Source organism: Elaeis guineensis, chromosome 5 (assembly GCF_000442705.2).
Source record: "Elaeis guineensis isolate ETL-2024a chromosome 5, EG11, whole genome shotgun sequence".
Taxonomy (NCBI): Eukaryota; Viridiplantae; Streptophyta; class Magnoliopsida; order Arecales; family Arecaceae; genus Elaeis; species Elaeis guineensis.
Window position 1 is genome coordinate 46,347,206 of NC_025997.2, and position 10,387 is coordinate 46,357,592.

Here is a 10,387-nt window from a genome sequence, read left to right on the forward strand (position 1 = left end):
AATAGGCATATTCCTCAACAAGAGATCCTCATTGGCCTCTGGTACCCTAAAAGTTCAACCACTCAATAATTGGTCTCTCATTTGCTCTTCAGGAGATCTTCCATGCTTCACAAAGATTTGAATGAGAATTAGAAGGTTGCATGAAGAGTTTGCTGAGGCTAAAGCTTATATCATTTTGGTTCACTCGCATCTTTTCACCTTTTACACCGAGTGACTAATTAAGTTCCTTCATCTAGCAGAATGGCGGCCACTTCTCCCTTCCTTATATCTAGTAGTGTCATTCTAACCTTGCATCTTCGACTTTTCCGAGCTAAGCTTGCATATAATATTTTCTATAAAAATAAAAAATACATCCAATATGATCCTCCACTAACTTAGTCTTCAGGCCAAGTAGTTGATTAAGAATGATCTAAAGAAATAGATAATACCCATCACATGCGAAGACCAGATCATACATTGAAATAAGAAAATAAATGGCAAATAGAGGACACTAGCAGGGCTATAGGCATGGCATGGGCAAGCTCCAATCTGTTTCAAGATGCGGCCGCTTAATAGCACCCTTCTAATTAAGAGCGTTTCTGCTTCTAATCTTCATGACTTCACGTTGCATTAGCTTTTGCACCGTGAAGCGAGCCTTTTTCCAAATGCATCCGATACGCTGACGTAAACCGTAACCTGTCACATCAAATGAGCGAGTCCAAACTCGACCTTTGTGACGTCCACTGGTTGCGTGGGATTCGAGGTCCCGTTGTATGTTAATCATACTAAATAAAATTCTGAATGGCATTTAACCTTTCATTTTATTAAAATAAATAAATAAATAAATAAATAGTAAATAATAAAAAGAAGATTCAACTGAGGGATGTACTGCAGTTTGATGCCTTTCACCTTCTGGTTCCTTGGATGAAAACTAGCAACTATAATTTCCAAAATCTTTGGACCTATTGGTGTTTGCTTTTGTTTTCTATTTTTATTTTCAAAAACTTAAGAAGAAAAATGAACTCAACTGAATAATATGTATGATGAATCATTTTTGCTGTTTAATCTTTAATATAATATTTAAAGCAATTGGTAGCAAAAGTACATCATTTATTTTTAGAAGTGAAAATAAAAGGAATGAGTAGCAAAAATTTGTGCAAGTGCTACAATGTCAATCTCTATGTAGTATTTCATTAACATATAGGAAAACAAAAATGTGAAACAAAAAAGATCAAATAATTCTATCTTTATCCGATGGACATACCAAGATAATGAGTGTGAGAAAATTAGAAATTGAGAGAGCAATTATAAGCATACACCAAGGTTTGGAGTTAGACCCAAATCCTACATTTTCTCTCCAAGATATTTTTATTGAGAATTCAATCCACTAATAGTTTGTAACAATTATAGATTCATTTGCTTCCCGCTGTTGACAAATAAAGCTCTAAGCTTATTCTCAAGCTTGTACAATAATCTTTTTTGAGGCATGGTCAAGCCTATCCCCGATGAAAGGTGAAAAAATATAAGAAGGATTAAGAGAGAAAGCACATTTAAAGCCAAAGAGAATTTATCATTTGAGAAGTATTCAATTCAACTTCAACCATCACTTTAAGATAGTTCATTCAAGATTCCTAGCTGAATTGCACGTTAAAAGGGCTTCACCAATAGTTTTTAAAAAGCTTTAGTCATTTTTATTTCTACTCATTAAGAAGCTTTAATTGCATTCGTTGTTATATCATTGTATCTCCTTGTATATGTGGAGATAAATTTTGGTTGAGTTGAAACTTGGGGATAAGTTGATCCGTCCTTTGAAACAAAATGTACAGGAGTTACTCATACTTGGAAAATAATTGGTAGCTTAGGCAAAGCTTGGGAAATTGTTGGTTAGTGACATTTGATGTTATAATTGTTTGTGGATGATTAATGGATTGAAATTTCCAAATAAAGAGCTTAGAGAGTGTATAGGTGTTAGATTTGGTACTAAACTATTATAAAATCTCTTGCATTGGAGGTACTTTCATTGCTTGCATTGTGTATTTTATTTTTTATACAGTTTGCAGCTTATACTGACCATTGCACATCACTAACATATTAGAAAGTTAATTTTTCGCTACATATAGTTCGTAAAATTTTTGAAACCCAATTAACCCCCCTCTCCTTCTTAGGTTGCTTAGCTCAACAACATTATCCAATTATGATCTTTTGTATCTTCATTTATAGTTTTAGGTTTTATTTGTGAGACAAAGCAAGATAAGTATAAATATCCCTAATCGATGATCTAGTTTTTGTACCATGAGATGAATCGCTTATAATTAATTTTTTAGGATGATTATTTGCACACCTCTACTCCTTTAGTAAGTCATTTCTAGCTTGAGATTCATTTGGATGATCTTGCTTGTCTTCCTTTTTATTATCATGTTCATCTTCCTTTTCTTCTTCATCTCTCATCGAGGTGTCTTTTAAAATAAGCTCTTTCATCTCCATTTCTCTTAAATTTGCATCATCACAAATATCTTTCTTTCTTGATGGAGGATCGTTAATTTCATTAAAAACTATATGAATGGATTCCTCTACCCCTAGAATTCTTTTGTTAAAAACCCCATAAGCTTTACTAGTAGAAAAGTATCCCAAAAAGATGGCTGCATCAGTCTTGCATCAAATTTTCCTAGCCTTTCTTTTTTATTATTTAAAATAAAAAATCAACAACCATGGGTTTTTCTTCTTTCCAAAGCTCATATGAAGTTTTTTAAAAATAATCTTATTAATGCATGGTTAAAATTTGAAATATGCTGTATTAATTATTTTCATCTAAAGAATAGTTTGAAAGATTGCTCTCACAAAGCATGCATGAACTATTTATCCTAAAGTTTTATTATTTTATTTTACAACCCCATTCTTAGATATAAAAAAATATGTTCAATATTATTTTTATTACAAAAATTATCAAAATTATAATTTTCAAATTTGATTCTATGGTCAGTTCGAATACGTCAAGTTGCTAAATCTTTTTCTTTTGAAATCTTTCAATAAAGTTTTGAAAAAGCAGTAAATACTTTATCTTTATGACCTAAGAATAAAATCTAAGTAAATTACAAGTAATCATTAATAATTACAAAACTAAATATTTACCACCCAAATTTGTGGTCCTAGTTGGTTTAAATAAATCTATGCGCAATACTTCCATGACCTAAAAGTTGAAACTACATTCTTTGATTTGAATGAAACCTTAGTTTGCTTTCCTAGATAGCATGTATCATAAATTTTATCTTTGTCAAAATTTAATTTAGGCAAACTAATAACTAAATCCTTTCTATTAAATTTTAAAATTAAATTTATACTAGTATGTATTAATCTACAGTACCCAATCAATTATTCTCATTAACTTTAGTATCCATTGTAATAAGGTATTGCATGTTTTACATAGAGAGATCATCTAGATCAACCATGTCAATGTTGCTATGTCTATATCCAATGATTTTATACAATTGTCAATGGGACTAAAGATAATGCACATTGATGCTTAAAAAGATAATTTTAAAAATTTTATTACAAAGTTGACTTATACTAAGGAATTTATACTTTAAACCATCTACAAATAAAATATTACCTGTACTAATGATTTTTCTTTTGTTGACCACCAAAGGCGACCATCCCTCTATCATTTACTTCTAGAGTGAGGAATTCTGATCCATCCTCTATCATGTGCCTTAAGCAGTCCCTGTCCAAATACTATCTTTATTTCATACTATGGACTGTAAGACATACTGATTCCATTGAAAATTAAGTCTTTACATTAACTTTCTTAGATCCTTTCAAGTTAGTGGCTGTGGTTTTTTTTGAAACCCATACTTTTCTAATTGTGGTGTTGCCTTTTCTTAGAATCATAAATATAAAATTTATGACCTATCTTTGTTGGAAAATATATCTCAAAAGCCAATCATCAGTCTGTTGATGGTTGAGCAACCTTGTATTGTAATTGATTTGTCAATAAATAAAATATATTTTTGATATTTTTATCATAAGTTTTCATCTTCTAATGAACTTCGTTGTTGTGATGAAATTTTTAGGACTATTTAGGTTTGATAAAGAGAGGATTTATCGATTAGTCCTTAAAACTGTTCACGACCAAATGATAGGCTGTTAATAAGGATGACAGCTTCTATCGAGTATAGGTCGCTATAGGCCATATGGGTTGGTTGTCCTCTTAACCAAGGAGTGTGGAGACACTGGTATGGCATACAGGTGAGATATAAGGATACATCATCATTGAACGTAATCAACTCCAGAGTATTTTGCTGTCGAGAATCTCTCTGATGGGATATAGATATAAGTGTCCCTTAAATCTGAGATCGCCTCAGTGACTTGCAAGTAATTCACTGTGCTTTGATACTAGACTAACTGAATTTCTAATTCAGTGATGGAAGACTTCTGGGTACAATCAAATACTTGTGAAGTCGGAGTGTGATCAAGATGGGATTGATCACTCCAAGAGTTGGAGAAGAATGAGTCATTGTATTTCAATTTAGCAAAACTTTGACCAGGATAATCCATCAGATGAATTTGATATTTTGAAATACAATGTGGACAACCTGATCAGAGTTGACAGTTGAACTCTGAGGTGTCCTATGAGCATTTTGGTTAAGGAGATGAATTATATGAAAACTATATCTGCATGGGTTCTAAGGATGTTGTTCTACACATTCGACCTATCCGACCGTCGGGTACCATTGCTAGATAGTCATTTCGATTGGTACAAAAATTTATTTCTGTACTATCGACTTAGGTTCGGACTCATGAGGTCACATACATTAGAGTTCACAATCCTATCGGATGGTTGATCAATGATTAAGAATCATTCTAGGATTAAACGATCAATACGATTGATATTTAACCTAATGCAAGTGTTGCAGGAGGATCGATTAGCAATTTGATTACTAATTAGCTTAATTTGATTAAGCCAATGGATTGAAATTAAGTCTAATTGAATATGATTTAATTAGATTTGGTTTGGGCTTGATTGGATCAAGTTCAATTGGTTTATTAGATAAGCCAAGTGCAAGAAAAAACTAGTCCTAGTTCAATTAGGACTTGGGTCAACCTAATTTTTAATTCAATTAAAAAATTAAATTAAATTTAAATCTAATTTAATCTGATTAAATTAAGTTTTTAATTGAGTTAAGACCTATTTTAATTGGATCGATTTGATTTTAGTTTGATTTGGTTTGAGAAACTAAATTTGAACAAGTCATAAATTGAACCCTAGTAAGACTAGGATTCCACCTTGCACCACCTTAGCCCCCCACACCCACTCTCTCTTATTTTGTACGATAAATTCTTTTCTTCCAGGCCTTCATGCATGCCCAAAGCTTTTCACTCTTTCTCTCTTATGGTACTGATTTTATCCAAATTTTTTTTGGGATTTTTGTGGGTTTTATGGCATATATTGTGCACCCTTTGCTGGTGGTCCATGGCAGAAAAAGAAGGAGGGGGCCCCCAAGAGTTGGGCACCCCTTGTCTTGCCCTGTTTGGATTTTTCTTGACTAGGTATTGGACCTAGATAAAGATTCTTTATATCTTTTGATTTAAGATAAATTTCTTCTAAAAATTTTCATGAATTATAGAGCATTGAGAGACCTTTGGGGCTTGTGAAAATCAAGGAGAAAGAGTGTTGGGGCATGGAGATATAATAGACACAAAACTAAGTATCTGAGTTAGAGCAAAGAGAAGAAGAAGAGGGTCTTCTTCTAGGGTTGCTGAGTTCACCTCTTTCCTACCTCCATCTGTGAGTTTTCTGAGAGTGTCTCATATTTAAAATACCTTCTCCTACTTCTCATCTTTGGAAGAGTCCAAATCAAGAAGAAGGAGACATCTGATTAACCATCGAAGAAGGATCAGTACAGTACTAGCATACTATGCTGATTTTCTGGACCAGAACTTCTGATCATGATTCGTGGGCTAGTGTGGATGACTCCTAGAGGCCAGATGCATGTACGGCTTGCAACATCATCCTCAAGCTCGAATCAGCAAAGTTAAAACGTCTAACTTGCAAGGTAATATATCTGATCTATTATATTTTACATACATTAGATGTAGTATAGAAACATGTTGATATGATCAACATATAATTCTTGCTCTTTATATTTTAATTTTTGATTTAATATCATATAATAATCATATAATAGGATCTTAGATCTAGGAATTCTCTAATTTTATAAGATAAATTTTGATTTATTTTAGTCTTCCGCTGCTTGATCTTAAAAAAGTTTCAAGATCTAACCCTAAAACCTTAGATCTGGTTCCTTTCAATTGGTATCTGAGCCTATCATTATTTATATATGATTAGATTATTTCTTAGATTAGATTTAATTTATAATCTGATTGTTAAATCTAAAATTAAAATTTTTAGATCAATCACGAACCATAGGTTGTCCTGCTGTAAGGTTTACCCCTCACAGTGCAAAGGTTATTGATTTATGTCACAAATTGACATAAAAAGTATCAATTAATATCTAAATTATCTAACTTTATTAAGAAATTAATACTTGTTATTATATTTTGTAGAAGAAGAGGTCATCAATAGAAAGAACAAGGAAAGAGGATTCCAACGGTGCAAATTTTATGCAAAAAGGAGTTAAATTGACCCAGAAATTGAAGAATGAAGAAAGAAGACTCAATTGGGTCAAACCCGAGTCAAATCGGGTCAAACCCGAGTCAAATCAGATCAAAATTGATCAAAAATCAACTGATTTGGTGATCTGGTTAGCCGCCTGGTCCACAGCAACAGGCGCTTGGACCATGGACCCATCGGTGCATCATAAACCAGCCAATCAGCGAGTCTCGGCTCACCGCAACGCATCGCGAGCCCGATCCACGCGCGCGGTCCAAGGCTCATGAGGAGAGAGAAGAAGGTCCGAAGGGCAACCTGATAACTTCACATCACTCGATGGTCCGATCTTCTCTGATCAAGATCCAACGCTCCATATTTTTGCGCCATCGGACGGCCACCATCGCAGCCGGTCAAGATCCAACCTAATCAAGGCAATTGCAAGAATCAATAAACACTAGGACAACACGGGATCCTTCTGCAGCGCGATCCAACGGATGAAATCTTCCAGCGCCTTGATCGGATAGTCCACGATGCATCCGACCTGATCCCATGTCTGCAGCGCGATCCAACGGCAGTGCTTCACCCAGATCGTGATCCGACGGCCCAGAATCGCTTCCAGCTTGATTTATTAGATGAATTGGGTCCTTTAGATGAAGATCGGATGGCTGAAATAATTTCTAGGGTTTATTGATGGATTTAAATGCTTTTTGAGCAAGATTTGAGCCCCTAAACCCCCCTAACAGTCCTCTAAAACCTCTTAGTCCCACATCTAAAGTTTTGAAAACCTTATAACCCCCAAATGCCTATAAAAAGCCCCCAAAGGCCCTTATTTTAAATGGAAGAGTCTGGCCTTCCGATCAAGCTTGTAACTCTAGATAGTGGGGTTTTTAGCTTTCTTCTCAAGCCTCGAGCTTTGAAATTTTTGTAATAATTTTTTTTTATATAAAATTTTATTTTTATGCAATTTTATCTCTTTACATTATGCAATTTATTTTTCTTGCAATTAGGATAGTTTAATTTATGCAATTTAATTTTATGCAATTAGGTTAGTTTAAATTATGCAGTTTAAATTTATGCAATTAGGATAGTTTAATTTATGAAATTAGGGTAGTTTATTTTTTTGTATTTAAATTTTGCAAGTAGATTTAGATCATGTCTAGCTAAGCATCCCTTCTAGGGTTTGCGATGAAGCTAGATCATGAGTAGGGATTTTACATAGGGTTCTTTCTTTTTCTTAGGGTTTCTTTTTCTTCCTCTTTTGCCAAGAATTTTTGATGAACTACAGTTGGGTCAGAGTCCCTTCATAGTTCATGCTTGATTCAGTGCATAGGAGGAGAAAACCCTAAGGGATCCTAGTTACTACTCCCCTGTAAAGAATCTTGATGGGTTATCATTGGGCCTTAGTCCCTTCATAATCTATACTTGGGAAAGACAAGAGGAGTAGTCGTTAGGATCAATAAGAAAAATTCTAGATAGAATTCTCTAATCTAGATCTAGTGGATTCAAAAATCCTAGATCCTTAGTCTTATTGTCTTTAGCAAACAACTTTCGATTTTTGATTTTCGTTAAAGCTCGCTTGAGCATAGATTTGAAAATTATTTTTAAACCAAGTCTCTGCGGGATCGACCCGTACTCATTGGTCGTGCTACTCTGCACACTGTGCGCTTGTGGTTTTATTTACAAATTTTAAGATTTGCACATCAAGTTTTTGGCGCCGTTGCCGGAGATTTGACGTTTTAAATTGTTTTCAAATATTTGTTCTTCATGCTTTATAACTCTCTTTCTTTTTCCTTTAGGTTTCTAGATTTAGTTGGTGATTGCTGGAAAACTCAGGTACGCTTCTAATTTCTCTTTTATTATTTTTAGTTAATTACTTTTCCTTTTAGACCTAATCATTTGAATTTACTTAATCACAAAAAAAAAATAAAAATAAAAATTCTAAATTAAAATCTTTTACATTCTTGGTCATCTTGTTTATTTACATTTGCATTTTCATAATTAATCTAAGGGCATCAACCCATTAACAAGATAAGGTGGGATTTCATTACCCTTCTTTAGCCCAAAAACATCTCCATCATATTGCATTACCTAGACCTTTAATCTTAAAATCAATTAGACGTCAACCTTAAAGAATTCGAGCTCAATAGGACAAGAACCCTAAGAGTTCTACCAAGTTTGAGTTGTTTGATTAGTTGGTGTCTAGGCAAGTTCCTGAGGGTGGTTTGTTAAATTGGTTCAGTTGCTGCCTGGCCAACTCGTTTGGTGTCTAGAAAGGCAACGATGGTGAACCTCCCACCTCTTATACTTACCTGGCTAACTAGTTGATCAATCTCCACTTGGAAGGCTTGAAGGGTCATCTTGGAATAGTTAGGAGCTGTCTAGATTTAGGTTAACCTAGGATAGATCGAGTTTAATTTATTTTTATTTATTTGAAAAATAAAAAAAAAATTATTAAAATTTAAATTAATTTGGTTACTTTTCTTTAGATTTAGGACTCCTTAGGATCTTTTCTTTAGAACTTTTTCTCTTTTCTTTCTTTTTCTTATACATAAAAATTTTTATAAAAAAAAATTGTATAAACATCGAGAACCGTACACCTCGTGTGTGGAGAAGAGTGTCGGGTCGTCTAGTTAGAATTGAGTCAATTCCTGTTGTTCCAATGGCTGAACCAATCCAACCCATGACCTTAAGGATTTGTGTTATCCAGTTGGCTCCATCCAACCATCTTGTATCAGGTTGCCAAACCCACAGCTAACAATTTTGAAATCAAACCTCAAATCATAAATATGCTTCCAAAATTTATAGGATTAGAGGATGCTTATATATTTATTAGAGAATTTGAGGAGGTATTGCAACCATGAAACTGCAATTAATAGAGGATGAGGTCAAACTTAGATTAATCAACTTTGCCCTTAAGGATAATGCTAAGAAGTGACTTTATAGTCTGCCAAACCATTCTGTCACTACCTAGAGGGCTTTGTGAGAAATTTTTGAAAAAGTATTTCCCCCATCATAAAATAGCTAGGATTAGGAATGAAATAAATCAATTTTACCAACTACTGGTGAATCATTTTGGAAGTACTTTGATCGTTTCAAGAATCTTTTGACCCAATGCCCACACCATGGAATAGAAACTTGGAGACTATGCCAGATCATCTATGAGGGGTTAGATTCAAACTCAAGAACCATGCTAGAATCCATGTGCCAAGGCCAATTTATGGACAAAGAAACTACTGAAGCTTGAAATTCTTAGAAGACCTAGCCGAGAAAAATTTACAGTGGGAAACAACTAGGGAACCTGATAAAGCTACACCTTCAAGAGGAGGAATGATCAAATTCAACCAACCCTAGCATCAGAGGCCAAGATTGCAACCTTAACACATAGATTGAAGCCTTAGAATTACAGAGACCAGTCAATGTAAATCAAATATCTGCACCCATGTGTAAAGGGTGCAATGCACCAGACCATGTCTTAGAAGAATGTTCCTACTCGAATGAGTGTGCACAGGTGAATGCCACCTATCAAGGACCATTGAACAATCCTTATGCACCCACATATAACCCAGGTTGGAGGAATCACCCGAATTTCTCATGGTCCCAGAATCCTAATGTAGGCAATCCAAATTTCAATCAGCAAAATCTAAGGTCCAACCCAGTGATGAACAACCCGCCAGGCTTCCATGATAATGACAAGAAAATTACCTCTTTAGAGAAAAGCCTAGAAGCCATGATGAAGACACATACCACTTTATGCAAACCATGATCAACTCATAAATAATAACATCCCAAGCTATAGCCCGT

The 10,387-nt window shown here is 34.2% G+C and overlaps 1 non-coding gene across 1 annotated transcript; it reads right to left on the bottom strand.

The window, feature by feature from the left end:
• Positions 1-9,609: 9,609 nt before the first annotated feature.
• LOC140858297 (small nucleolar RNA R71) lies at positions 9,610-9,715 on the bottom strand. Its single transcript, XR_012141863.1, has one exon. It is a non-coding gene; the product is annotated as a small nucleolar RNA R71 (small nucleolar RNA).
• Positions 9,716-10,387: the final 672 nt, after the last annotated feature.